This window comes from Apium graveolens, unplaced genomic scaffold (genome assembly GCF_009905375.1).
Source record: "Apium graveolens cultivar Ventura unplaced genomic scaffold, ASM990537v1 ctg2813, whole genome shotgun sequence".
NCBI classification, from domain to species: Eukaryota; Viridiplantae; Streptophyta; class Magnoliopsida; order Apiales; family Apiaceae; genus Apium; species Apium graveolens.
The window spans coordinates 39,706-55,183 of NW_027417810.1; the positions used below are offsets into that span (position 1 = coordinate 39,706).

The 15,478-nt window shown below is 37.2% G+C and overlaps 1 non-coding gene across 1 annotated transcript; it reads right to left on the reverse strand.

Annotated features, from left to right (window-relative positions):
* Positions 1-1,872: 1,872 nt before the first annotated feature.
* On the reverse strand, positions 1,873-1,979 carry LOC141700720 (small nucleolar RNA R71). Its single transcript, XR_012566472.1, has one exon. It is a non-coding gene; the product is annotated as a small nucleolar RNA R71 (small nucleolar RNA).
* Positions 1,980-15,478: the final 13,499 nt, after the last annotated feature.

The following is a 15,478-nucleotide window of genomic DNA, read 5'->3' on the forward strand; positions in this document are numbered from 1 at the left end:
AAGAGCTTTTAAAGGAAATATGATTAAAAGTGATCAGAATTGGAAGCCAAGGACATTGTCAAGTTGTAGAGAATCTCAATAGCTTCGCGTGGGCAGTTGAATCGCCTAATTCTGACGAGTAGAACTCAAGTTATGGTCAAAACAAGATTCATCAGAATATTTTTTCCAGTCAGTAGCTGAGCGCCCGCTCAGCAGAGCTGAGCGCCCGCTCAGGAGAGCTGAGCGGCCGCTCAGGGCGCGGCTGGTCGCTGATTTCGCTGAAAAGGCCTTTTTTGAGTAGAATTTGATGATTTTAAGGGCCCAGGTCCACTAGGGGCGTATATATACTTAAAAAAAAGGGTTTTCATCATCCGGGAAGATTGGGATACCAAGGAGAAGGCCTAGAAGCACAGAACAACTCCGAAAAAGAAGATCTTGTTTTCAACTTGTGATTCTTTGAATTAGTTGTAACTTTGGATGCTCGTTTTCGTTCTTGTTGAACCTAGATCTCGTTTATTCGTACTTTGATTATTATTTAGTTTATTAAGACCTTGTTTATACCATGCTTTCATTGGAACCCATGGTGACGATGAGTTCGATTATGGGCTAATCGTTGTCATGGGATTCTAGCGGATTGACTTATGGATTTCAATAGTTAATTGTTTCGATATCTTGGTGTGTGGTGATTGATTGATATCCTAGTATTGGTTGTGCTTATTCATCTTATGTGCGTAGCTAACATATAAGATAGCGTGTTAATCTCTATTGAAGCGACAGTGAATATAGAGGTTTAGAACTTGCCATGCTAGCATAGGTTCTTGTATGTGTATACATGATTCGTAGGTAACTCTAACCGTTTTACTTGCCCTATGTAATCAAGATAGATAACTTGTGTTTAAACCATTATGTTGTCAAATTCTATAGACATATAGGGTCTCAATATAATTGGTGCCTATTCAGCTTCTATCTCTTTTGTGGATGTCTGGTAGAATGGTACTCGTGCAATGAAAGTTGGCGTTTATCAGTTTCGTGTTATCTGATTAGCGTCATCACCATCACATGCTAAGGTTAAGAACGAGAAGGCTATTGAACGAAGTATTTAATGAAGTTAGGATCCCATGTTTGTCATATATAGTAATTCAACCTCAATTCTCTTAGTTAATGTTATTTAGTATAATCTCTTAGTTTAATAAAAACTCAATTTGTTATTTGTCTTAGCATTGAGCGATAACCATACATTGTTGCATAGGTGCATAAATTGAACTTAACCTAAACCAGTCTCTGTGGGAACGAATCTGATTTATATCTTATACTATTTGCGAACGCGTATACTTGCGTGAATATTAGCGCGTATTTTCGCCCTAACAAGTTTTTGGCGCCGCTGCCGGGGACTCGATGTTAATTTTTAGTTTATGTGTTTGTCATCAGTGGTCGTTAAAGTTCACTGACTCGGATTCTTTTACTTTCACGGTTTATTTGTTTGTGTTTCAGGTACTCATTACAATGGGAGATCCAGCAGCACGAACGAAAGCCTTGATGGATTTTTCTCAACCCAAGATCAATGACATTCAATCTAGTATTGTCCGGCCAGCTATCACAGCTAATACCTTTGAGATCAAGCCTGGCATAATTCAATGGGTACAGACTTCAGTCCAGTTTGGGGGTTCTCCAACGGAAGATCCCAATACACACATTAGGGATTTCATTGAAATATGCGACACCTTCAAGTTCAACGGTGTTTCTGAAGATGCTGTGAAGCTGAGACTGTTCCCATTCTCTCTGAAGGACAAGGCTAAGAGCTGGTTACACTCTCTACCAGCTGGTTCGATTACTACTTGGGAAGATCTTGCTCAGAAGTTTCTTACTAAATTCTTCCCTATGGCGAAGACAGCTGCACTCAGGAATGCTATTACTCAATTTGCACAGCAAACGGGAGAATCGCTAAGTGAAGCTTGGGAGCGCTACAAGGAGATGCTTAGGAAGTGTCCTCATCATGGAATTCCTGATTGGATGATCATCACTTGTTTTTATAATGGGTTGGGAGCACAGTCCAGACCCATGCTCGATGCAGCATCAGGCGGAGCATAATGGGCAAAGAGCTATAAGGAAGCTTATGATCTAATTGAACTGATGGCTGCTAATGAATATCAGTATCCAACCCAGAGATATCCACAGGGCAAGGTAGCAGGAGTTCTTGAAGTGGATACAGCTACAGCTATCACTGCTCAACTAAAGGCGTTGTCTATGAAGATCGATTCTCTGGCTAACTATGGTGTTAAGCAGATAATTAGTGTTTGTGAGTTGTGTGCAGGTCCACATGCGACTGAACAATGCGCTATATCTAGCGACTCAGCTCAGTTTGTGAGCAACTTTCAGAGATCGCAGCAACCAGTTCCAGACACTTATCATCCTGAAAACTGGAATCATCCTAACTTCAGCTGGAGCAACAATCAGAATGCGATGCAACAGCCATTCCAGCAGTTTGCAAATAAGCTATTTAACCCTCCTGGTTTTCAGCAACAATTTACACCAAGACAACAACTCCAACTTCAACAACAAACTAATGATGCAGGTCTATCTTCGAATGAAAAATCTGAATTGGAGGAGTTGAGGCTTATGTGCAAAAACCAGGCTCTTATATGCCAAAGCCAGGCTGTTTCTATCCAGAATCTGGAGAACCAAATAGGGTAAATTGTTAATGCCTTATTGAATCGACCACCAGGAACGGTTCCTAGTGACACAGAAACAAATTCAGGCAAGAGGGAAGTTGAAGAACAGGTAAACGCCATCACCTTAAGGTCTGGAAAGGTCGCAAGCCCCCAAGTTCAGCAAGATGAAGAGCCTGAAAAGTCTCAAGTTCCAGAATCTGAAGTTTTGGCTGAAGAAGATGTGCGGAAGGATGTAGAGGTGGAACCAAGGAAGACTATTGTGGAACACACTCCTCCTGAGGGTAATACAGGGGAGAAACAGATCTATCCTCCACCTCCTTTTCCAAAGAGGCTGCAGAAGAAAAATCCGGATAAGCAGTTTGAGAAGTTTTTGGAGGTGTTCAAGAAACTTCATATCAACATACCTTTCGCTGAAGCTCTTGAACAGATGCCTAGCTATGCGAGGTTTATGAAAGGTATTCTCTCTCGGAAAGTGAAGCTCAATGACTTAGAGACCGTTGCTCTAACGGAGGAATGCAGTGCTGTGCTGCAACAGAAGTTGCCTCCGAAGCTTAAAGATCCTGAAAGCTTCACTATTCCTTGCACCATCGGAAACTTGTCGTTCGACAAGTGTTTATGTGATTTAGGAGCTAGCATCAATCTGATGCCCTTATCTATCTTCAAGAAGCTTGGTCTGCCTGAGCCGAAACCAACATACATGTCATTGCAACTAGCTGACCGTTCCATCGCTTATCCACGAGGTATAGTGGAGGATGTCTTGGTCAAGGTGGATAAACTCTTCTTCCCTGCTGACTTTGTAATTCTTGATTTCGAGGAAGATAAGAAGATTCCCATTATCTTGGGAAGACCATTCTTGGCTACAGGCCGAACTATGATCGATGTGCAAAAAGGAGAGCTTACGATGAAGGTTCATGATCAGAAGGTCACTTTCAATGTGTTCAAGGAAATAAAATTACCCACAGCTAAAGAGGAGTGCTTTAAAGTAGAGCAAATTCAGGTTTTGAATGCACCTCTGTGGAAGAGGAAGTTGGATGTGCCATTCGATTCTCTTGGGTTAGCAGAGCTGAAATTTTCTCGAGACCGTCTCGAGCCATCTATTGAAGATGTTTCCACACTTGAGCTTTACCCACTACCAGATCACTTGAGTTATTCATTCTTAGGTGCACCCCCTGACAAGGGGTTGGGATATATCTTTGATGATGTAGAGGGTAGCCGAACGGATCCTCCAGTGCCTATAGAGGGTTCTTCTCATGTGCAGCAGGTAGTTGATAGGACTGGTGTTGGTGATGAGCAGTACAGGTGAGTAACTAGGCGTATGGAGGCCATGCACGACATTCACCATCATTTTGCTGCAGATTTGACACATGCTTTCGGTACTGTTGTTCGAGACACTGGTGGCGAGGTTGATTGGCCACCTGATCCTCCACCCGAAGAGGGTGATCTTTCCGACGACTAGGTATGCCTGAAATCCTTATTATTACCTTCAATGAGGACATTGAAAATTTTAAGTTTGGGGGTGATAATGTAAGGATTAGTAGTGTGTGTCCATATAGATTCATATAGATTCATGTTGCATGTTTAGTTGTAGTTCCTTCATATTTTTGTATGATTGTTCATTTAGGACATATTTGTTTGTTTTTATGTAATTTCATATAGTTGCATTTGCATGCATATTTAGCATGATCCCTTAAGATGAACTATGCTATTTGATAAGTTGATGTTGATTTCAGTGTGGTGATGACGAATAGAGGGATGTTTAAGTCCTAATGAATTGATTTGCATGCCAGAAACAAATATTTTGACAAAGTCTTATAGGGTTACTTTTGATCTAGATCATGATCATACTTGTTTGTTGTTGAGATTTAATCACTTGGTTATATTTAGAATTTGTGATATTCTCGTAGTGACGTAAAAACATTGATTCTTTTTATCTAGAGAAAAACTTAGATTTCTTTGCTAGTTGTTGTAAGGCTAGGTGTCAAATGGCTAGTAGCCGGCTCATATTTTTATGAGTAGTCTAGGGTTGAATGAGATGGAGCGAAACACACTCATTCAGAAATTGTTGAAAAAAAAAAGAAAAATAAAGAAAAAAGAGAAAAAAGAGAAAAAAAAAGAAAGAAAAAAAGTATGTGTTTATGCATAATTGATCAAGAGTGAGCTCTTTAATACTCGAGTTATTAAGTTCTAGGGGACTTTGTGCCTAGTGACCTAAGGCTTTTTTTAGTCTGGGATCCGCTAACCTAACGCTCGCTACATGGGTATTATTGCATAAGTCTTTTGGGACCTCATTCATTGCACGATCAAATAAGCATCTTTGCTATGTGTTCAATAATAGTGTGAATCCTTGTATAACTCTAGTAGAAAGGAGGTGTTGTGAGTCATAATGCGTTTATTGTCTATTCTGTTTATAAACTTTTGATTGTTTCGATGATAGATAAGTTATAGTTATTGATCTAGTATCGAGAGTATATCTGTTAAGCATCCACACACGCACGTTTCTGGTTTGTGAGTTGGTTTGTGGAATTTATTCGAACTCTGTTTCAAGTTATTGCATTCTTAGAGGCATTGGCTTATTCATTTGGTTATGGTTATTCTGAGGGGATCGATTGCATTATCATTTAGTTGCATTCACGTAGTTGCATTCATGCATTAGGTTTGTTTTGTAGTTTTGAGTCTGTTTATGCTTGAGGACAAGAATCGATTCAAGTTTGGGGGTGTGATAAGTGGATTTTATATCCACTTGGAATGCTTTATTACAAGCTTAAATTGGTGTTTTGGACTCAAGTTGTTGGTATTTTGATGTGTTTTTGTGTTATTGCATTTCAGGTATTAGTTAAATGAAGAAAAGAGCTTTTAAAGGAAATATGATTAAAAGTGATCAGAATTGGAAGCCAAGGACATTGTCAAGTTGTAGAGAATCTCAATAGCTTCGCGTGGGCAGTTGAATCGCCTAATTCTGACGAGTAGAACTCAAGTTATGGTCAAAACAAGATTCATCAGAATATTTTTTCCAGTCAGTAGCTGAGCGCCCGCTCAGCAGAGCTGAGCGCCCGCTCAGGAGAGCTGAGCGGCCGCTCAGGGCGCGGCTGGTCGCTGATTTCGTTGAAAAAGCCTTTTTTGAGTAGAATTTGACAATTTTAAGGGCCCAGGTCCACTAGGGGCGTATATATACTTAAAAAAAAGGGTTTTTATCATCCGGGAAGATTGGGATACCAAGGAGAAGGCCTAGAAGCACAGAACAACTCCGAAAAAGAAGATCTTGTTTTCAACTTGTGATTCTTTGAATTAGTTGTAACTTTGGATGCTCGTTTTCGTTCTTGTTGAACCTAGATCTTGTTTATTCGTACTTTGATTATTATTTAGTTTATTAAGACCTTGTTTATACCATGCTTTCATTGGAACCCATGGTGACGATGAGTTCGATTATGGGCTAATTGTTGTCATGGGATTCTAGCGGATTTACTTATGGATTTTAATAGTTAATTGATTCGATATCTTGGTGTGTGGTGATTGATTGATATCCTAGTATTGGTTATGCTTATTCGTCTTATGTGCGTAGCTAACATATAAGATAGCGTGTTAATCTCTATTGAAGCGACAGTGAATATAGAAGTTTAGAACTTGCCATGCTAACATAGGTTCTTGTATGTGTATACATGATTCGTAGGTAACTCTAACCGTTTTACTTGCCCTATGTAATCAAGATAGATAACTTGTATTTAAACCATTATGTTGTCAAATTCTATAGACATATAGGGTCTCAATATAATTGGTGCCTATTCAGCTTCTATCTCTTTTGTGGATGTCTGGTAGAATGGTACTCGTGCAATGAAAGTTGGCGTTTATCAGTTTCGTGTTATCTGATTAGTGTCATCACCATCACATGATAAGGTTAAGAATGAGAAGGCTATTGAATGAAGTATTTAATGAAGTTAGGATCCCATGTTTGTCATATATAGTAATTCAACCTCAATTCTCTTAGTTAATGTTATTTAGTATAATCTCTTAGTTTAATAAAAACCCAATTTGTTATTTTTCTTAGCATTGAGCGATAACCATACATTGTTGCATAGGTGCATAAATTGAACTTAACCTAAACCAGTCTCTGTGGGAACGAATCTGATTTATATCTTATACTATTTGCGAACGCGTATACTTGCGTGAATATTAGCGCGTGTTTTCGCCCTAACAACTGCCCGTAAACAGTGATTCTTGTTTTTCTGATTTGATTCTGATTTTTGTCATATTTTTTTTATGATTAGATCATGGATAATATGATATGTTAAGATCAGATTATGTGTTTTAACATGCTTTTATGTGTTGTATGAGTATGGTGGATGGTTATGGCCTTTCAACCTTAGTGTAATGGTTTTGGTTTTGGTTTTAAATACGACTTGCATGTCGTCGATCTTTGTAATCATAAATCTTGAATGTAACTCGAGTTATTCTTGTAAGTTCATTAGATTAGTTTTACTTTCAATCATGTAATGTAATTGAAGACTCAAGAAGGCTATCCAATGGAGGTGATACAAAGAAGAAGACGAGGCATACAAGAAGTCTAAACAAAAAAGAAGACTTATGTAATAAGTAGTTGTATTTATTTCCATCACCATATTAGATTGACCTTGGTCTTTATCATGAGCTTGATAAAGATCACATAGGATGGGGCCATAACCAAGCACATTTACTTTATTGCACTTTACATTTACTTGTTTATTTAATTTTATATATGAGATATATGCCTATGTTTACCATGCGATGATAGATTTAGGTGAACTTAAATCAATATAAGGCGTGCTCTAGAAAATCTAGAATAAGAATCGTTTCTTGCCTTAACAATAATATTATGAATACAATCATGAGATTCTTGTGTTTATGAAACACGTAATTAAATATGAATTTTCAATATTGAGAGAAAGGATGATTCTGTCAAAAGCAGATTTCTATCTGTAAGAAAGGGGTATTAAGTGACGCCTCTTGACAATGCTCCCCCTGATCTGGGAATCATCTGATTATCGATTATTGATTTGAAATATTTAATTTAAAAGGAAGAATCTGTTTATAATATGATTATGATTGTAACATAATATAATCCCTCTAAAATTAAATAATATCAAGTAGTAATTGGCCAATGACACAACGGGCTTGTGTCGGTCAAAGCCTTCCAATATGGTAGAAAGTAGTTCTTATTTTTAAATCGTTGTCGTTTCGGGCTACAGCCGAGGGCTTTGATTTCGAAATAAGAAATACTTGTCTATTACATAAAGATGTGTACATTGAATTAGAATCTAAAGGTCGTTATGTGCTACAGTCGTGGGCCGTTGGAGACTGATTCAATTATACAAAATGTTGGGTTAGACTTGACTTAAAATATTGAGTTTATCGTGCTACAGCCGTGACTCAATTATTCAAGAGGCTAAAGTTTTATTAGGGAATAACATAAGATGTAATTGACAAGAGTTGTCTGCCTATTGAACATCACATGACATTTCGTGCTACAGCCGAGGTTGTGTGATAGAATGTAGGATCCCTATTCCCACTAGCATTATGAATGCTTAATTTTCACTTAGGGGTTGTATAAATTAAATAAACTAGTGGGAGCCACTTATGAATAAAGACCTGATTCATATAGTGTTTTGAAATGAAATTGAATATTTGCTAAATATTGTTATGTGTTCATCATTTACAGATTTACTATATTCGTTATGTCTTATGCACTATCACTCCGGAGTATACTAGATGCTCACAAGTTGAATGGTAATAATTTTGCTGACTGGCTTCGAAACTTGAGAATTGTTCTCAAGGTTGAGAAGCTGGAATATGTGCTTGACTCACCAAAGCCTACTGAACCTGCTAGCGATGAACATAATGATGAACATGTTGTGTATCGTAAGTGGATATGTGGCGACCTCCAAACCCGGGTCAGAAGTTTGAGATCCACACACATACACCTTATTTATAACCTGCTTATAACAATAATAAAGATAATAATAATATGCAGTGACCCTACTTACCAACTACCACGGATCTTAACAGGTTAAAGTATGCACACAAGCCAACCACACTTACTTATATTACAAACCGTTCAAATCCCAACTATCTAACTCAGAACTGAGTATTAAACATTATTACAAACTTTTACAAACATAAATTATTCCAAAAGAAGCCTACTAGCTTAGCTCGATCAACCTGAACCCCTAGCTCTCGCGCTGAACTGGGGATCCTCGGTACCAACCGGTTCATTCTTAACTGGAAAATAACATAAACAACATCGCACAAATAAGCTAACTAGCTCAGCAAGTCACAATGACAAAACTGAGAATAATGATCATCAGATAAATATGGATATGATATCAAGTTAATAATGGATTATGATTTAAAATTGGATATTATATTTTCATTTTAAAAACCAAGGTTAGGCTGCTGATCAGTCACACACTAACCCCGAGCAAAGCACACAGCACTGCTCTAACTACTGGATCCAAGGCACACAATGGCCTAACTTGACCATTATATGGTCTGACCACGAATCTGGTCCACAATTTAAAAAAAAACAATCCAATTCTACCATAATAACAGAATAAGCAGTAATAAATAATAAACAGGATCATTAACAACATTGGACGTTCAATAATGAAAATGGTTTCAATCTGTATAAAGATCAATATGGCATTTCCAAAGCTTGGCTGTTAGGTAATGAAAGAATTGGATAACAAAGGAATCAACATTTCAGGGTTCCAAGGATTTGGTCTTTCAAAGCATAAGATACAATGGTTTGAATGTGTAAGCAATTTGGTTCAGTGTTTAATATTTAGTTTGTATGTATTTGTGGAGTAGTATCGTATATTTGAGGTTCGTATTTAAGTATACAACAATCAATGGTCTAGAAAGAATCAGGTTTATGGCTCAAGATCAATAACTGGAATCAAGGTTTAGGATTCAGTGCTTCAAAGCACTTGCAATATAAAACAGGAATATCAATTACTACAATATCTCGAGAAAGTTCAGAACACTTGTCTGGTACTAGCTTACTACACTGCACTTGTTCTCAATCACCGCTGTCTTACTCCTTGACTACTTGTTTCCCTTTCCTACATCTTGCCTCTTCTGCTCACATATCATAAGCATCTATCAATATTCAACTCATACGATTCTATTCGACGCATACTTCTATCTACCCTTCATTTCACCCAAATCCGATTAACGGATTGAAAGTTACGCAATAAACAAGTAAACATCGAATATACAGACTGATAGTTAACCAACAAATCACATATATCACATAACACGTCACATAATCAATGTTATATCATTTATAAAGAAGTCTCGGGTCATAAATAGGCTTTCGGATATTTAAAATAATTTTTAAAACATTTTTCGGAATTAAAACGGGTCGTTGGATCAATTTCGGAATAATAAACAGGGGTCGGTTGGCCCATTTTGACTTCAAAACAATTTTATAATAATTATCGAGCCTTGAAAATAATTTAGAATAATATTTTAAAGCTCGAAACTATTTTTCGGAATTTTTAAATCATTTTTAAATAATTAAATCTAATTAAATAGTTAAATAAAATCAATTAATAATTAATTAAATCAATTAATCAATTAATTTTCGAATTAATCGATCAATTAATCGATTAAAATTAACTGAAATTAATTAACTAATTAATTCAGATTTATTTTTGAATTAAAAATTATTTTTGGAATTAAAATAATAATTTTTTGGAATTTTCAGAAATTAAAATCGAATTTTTATAATAAAAATAAATAGGAAATATGATTTTTAAATAATTTATAAACATGAATCCAAAATATGCAAACTCTGGAAACCTGAGGGACTAAACTGTTTCTTCCTCAAAAGTCCAGGGGCCTGTTTGCAATTTTACAAACCCCCGCCGTCGACTCGCCGGAGTGTGGCCGGAGAACACGATTCCGGCCACCTCAGGCCACCAAACTGTCCAGAATTAATCTACACATTACCAGGAACTTATTTATGCAATCAAAACACATCAATCATCCCTGTACTGGCCGGAAATTGGCCAAGAACATCGCCGGTTTCCGGCGAACTTCGAAAATTTTCAAAACACAACTCCCTTCGATTCAAGCATCCTCTGTTAACGAGCTATATACCAATCGATTGCAAATTTCATAAGGAACACAATCTACTATAAATCAACAGCTAATAACTCCTAAATCAAAAAGCCCCAAATTTCAATTGAAAACATTCATACGGGTTATAAACCCTAATTTTGAAATTCGAGAATTAAACCCACTTTTGAGCATGTTATTGAACTCCAAATCAGACGTATGCCATATGAAAATCATCAGGAAAACAAGCCCTATAACATGAAATCATCAAATCATACAAACAATCATCCGAACAAAAATTCATATTTTTAATAAAAATAATTCGAAAATAAATAAATTTTCAGAAAATAAACCTTGATTTCTGCAGTGATTTGGAACACAGAATCTGATAGAACACCTCAAGACCTTTGGATTGAGTACTCGAGCTTTGAAAACAGAGATCAATAACACCTTCGTTTTGCTGTTTGATTCTTGGAAGATTATATGAATATAAGGTTTTTCTCTGGAAAATTATATAATTAACTGTCTGCAAATGATTTTGATACGAAATAAAATACGGAAAAAGGCTATTTATAATTACGGAAAATTAGTATCCCGTTGGATCATTCCGGATATAAAACGGTACGTTTATTTGTAAAAACTGATCCAAACGGTCCAAACCAGTATAATTTGTACTGCGGTCTTGGTCTCAGCGCCTGGTTACACGTACTACGAGGTGATAATTGGGATAGTTTAATAAAAAGCTCTCGTTTATCAAAAATACGAGTTTTATTGATTTACCGAAACGAATATTGTATCGAAAATGTTGCTCCGGGACCAGCGCAGGACAAACCGTGCGCCGGATCGAAAAAGTCGAAACATGGAATATGCTTGGAATATTACAATTAGGTTAGGAAGGAGTTCTCGGAAGAGTTTCGGGTTCCAAAAAAGTAACAACGGATGACGTCGGTTGGTTCCCGTTTTTATAAAATAGATTTTAAATACCCGGAAAAAGATTTTATAAATTTCATATGATCCTTATAAATTCATAAATCAACATAAAAATAATTAGGAAGATATGACAATTATCTATATTTTATTTTGGACATATAAAAATTAAAATACTCAATTAATAATATTTTTAAATATCCAAACATATTTAACACTTAACAATTAATTCACAGAACAGATACTGAACACATATATTAATTATTTATTAGCAAAAATACTTACACGATATATCCCGGATATTACATCCTTCCCCCTTAAAAGGATCCTGTCCTCAGAATCTCCTAAGAAAACAAATGAGGGTATTTTTCTTTCATATCATTTTCTAACTCCCAGGTTGACTCTTCAACCTTTGGGTTTCTCCGTAACACTCTTACTAGCTTTACCACTTTATTCCTCAATACCTTCTCTCTTTCCTCTAGAATCTCTATTGGACTCTCTACATATGACAAATCTGCCTGAAGCTCTATTGGCTCATATTCTATTACATGCATGGAGTCTGAATTATACTTCTTAAGCATCGATACGTGAAAAACATTGTGAATGTGCTCCATGTGCGGAGGTAACGCCAATTCGTAAGCTACTTTGCCAACGCGCTTTAGAATCTCAAAAGGTCTGACATATCTTGGGCTCAGCTTTCCTTTCTTTCTAAACCTCGTTAGTCCCTTCCACAGTGATACTTTCAGTAATACCAAGCTTCCTTCTTCGAATTCCATGTCTTTCCTTGACTGGTCTGCATATTTCCTTTGACGGTCATGTGCGGCTATCAATCTCTTTTGGATAATTTCAACCACTTCTTTTGTCTGCTGTACTAGTTCAGGTCCAAGTATCTTGCGTTCTCCTACTTCGTCCCAATACACTGGAGATCTGCATTTGTGTCCATAAAAGGCTTCATAGGGTGGCATCCCAATACTGGCATGATAACTGTTGTTATAGGCAAACTCTATGAGAGGTAAATGCTCATCCCAACTTCCTTTGAAATCAATAGCACAAACACGTAACATGTCCTCAATTGTCTGGATCGTTCTTTCACTTTGGCCGTCCGTCTGTGGGTGGTAAGCTGTACTCATATTCAATCTTGTTCCCAAACATTCTTGAAAACTTTTTCAAAATCTTGAATTAAATCTTGGATCTCGATCAGATACGATAGACACAGGAACTCCATGACGAACTACAATTTCCTTCAGGTACATATGGACCAACTTGTCGAGTGAAAATCTTTCATTTATAGGCAGAAAATGAGCTGACTTGGTAAGTCTATCCACTATAACCCAAATGGCATCATGATTAGCCTTTGTCCTTGGTAATCCAACTATGAAATCCATGGCGATATGTTCCCACTTCCACTCTGGAATCTCCAATGGTTGTAGCAATCCACTTGGTCTTTGATGTTCGGCTTTAACTCTCTGACATATATAACATCTGCTAACCCATTCCACAAATCCCTCTTCATATCTGGCCACCAATAATTTTCCTTTAAATCTCTGTACATTTTGGTACTCCCTGGATGGATTGAATACCTTGAATTATGTGCTTCCTGTAAAATTTCATTCTTCAGCTCCGTCACCGGTGGAATCCAAATTCTTGAAAAAAACCTAAGAATACCTTGATCATCCTTTTGCGTGCACAATTCTTCACCTACCAAACGATTTATATCTTGTTCCATTATATCTTCCTGACACTTCTTTATTTTCTCTAACAACTCCGGCTGGAAAGTCATACTGTACACTTTTGCTTCATCAGGCTTGCAAACTCTAATATCCAATTCCAGTTTCTGAAATTCCTTATATATCTCTTCAGTTACTGATAACTCATTTAACTTTTCCTTCCGACTCAACGCGTCTGCTACAACGTTCGCTTTACCGGGATGATAATTAATCGAGCAGTCGTAATCCTTGATCAATTCTAACCATCTTTTTTGCCTCATATTAAGTTCTTTTTGTATGAATATATATTTCAAACTTTTGTGATCTGTGTAAATCTCGCACTTTTCTCCATACAGATAATGTCTCCAAATTTTCAAAGCGAAAACTATGGCTGCTAGCTCCAAATCATGAGTAGGATATTTCTGTTCGTGTGGTTTCAATTGCCTTGACGCATACGCAATCACCTTATCGTGCTGCATAAGAACGCATACTAGTCCTTTATGAGAAACATCGCTATAAATTACGAAATTCTCTTGATCGTCTGGGAGTGACAAAACAGGTGTTGTGATTAATCGTTGCTTCAATTTCTGAAAACTTTCTTCGCACTTGTCGTTCCACATAAACTTTTCATTCTTCCGTGTAAGCTTTGTCAATGGTATTGCAATCCTTGAAATTTTTTGAACGAATCGACGATAATATCCCGCTAATCCCAAGAAACTTCTCACCTCGGTGGGTGTTCTCGGTCTTTCCCAATTTGTAATTGCCTCGATCTTTGATGGGTCCACTTTGATCCCTTCATTACTGACTATGTGTCCTAAGAACTGAACTTCCTGTAGCCAAAACTCACACTTCGAGAATTTAGCATATAACTTCTTTTTCCTTAAAATCTCCAAAGCTATTCTCAGATGTTCCGCATGATCCCCTTCCGTTGTTGAATACATTAAAATATCGTCTATAAACACAATAACGAACTTGTCCAGATACTCCTTAAAAATTTTATTCATCAGGTCCAGAAACGCTGCCGGGGCATTGGTCAATCCAAAAGACATTACTAAAAACTCGTAATGCCCATACCTTATTCTGAAAGCTGTCTTTGGTATATCTTCTGGCTTGATCTTCAGTTGATGATATCCTGATCTCAAATCAATCTTGGAGAAATACTTGGCTCCCTTCAGTTGGTCAAACAGATCGTCAATTCTAGGTAACGGATACTTGTTCTTGATTGTAAGCTTGTTGAGTTCCCTATAGTCAATGCACAGTCTCATGCTCCCATCTTTCTTCTTGACAAATAATACCGGGGCTCCCCACGGGGATACACTGGGTCTGATTACTCCTTTCTCTAACAGCTCTTGCAATTGCTTCGCTAGCTCTTTCATCTCAACGGGCGCCATCCTATACGGGGCCTTGGATACTGGTTTCGTTCCAGGTGCTAAGTCGATTGCAAACTCAATTTCTCTATCTAGAGGAAGTCCTGGTAATTCGTCGGGAAACACGTCTGGAAATTCATTCACTACTGGAATATCTTCAAGTTTTGCTGGCTCCTGACTTCTGTCAATCACATATGCCACGAAATGTTCGCATCCTTGCCGTAGTAACTTCTTGGCTTGAATCATCGTTAAAAACTTCTTTACCAGTTTCTGGCCCTTGAACGTTACTATTCTTTCGTCTGGCGTCCTCACCATTACCTTCTTATTTCGATAATCTATCTGGGCAGCGTGATTAGATAACCAATCCATTCCTAAGATAACGCCAAATTCTCCTAACTTAAATGGTATCAAATCTACACAAAACTTACTACCAGAAATCTCAATCTTACAATTCCCACAAACTTGGTTAACAGATACACGTTCTTGATTTGCTAATTCCACAGTCATTATTTCATTTAAATTCTCAACTGGACAATTTAACTTACTAACAAAATCTTGCGAGACAAACGATCGAGTTGCTCCCGAATCTATTAACACTTTGGCACATAAAGAATTCACATTAAGCGTACCTGCCACGACATCAGTATCCTGGATAGAATCCTTCACAGACATGTCAAAAACTCTAGCCCTTGGAGTCTCACTCACTGCTGGGGTAGATCCCATAATCCTCAATGCATTA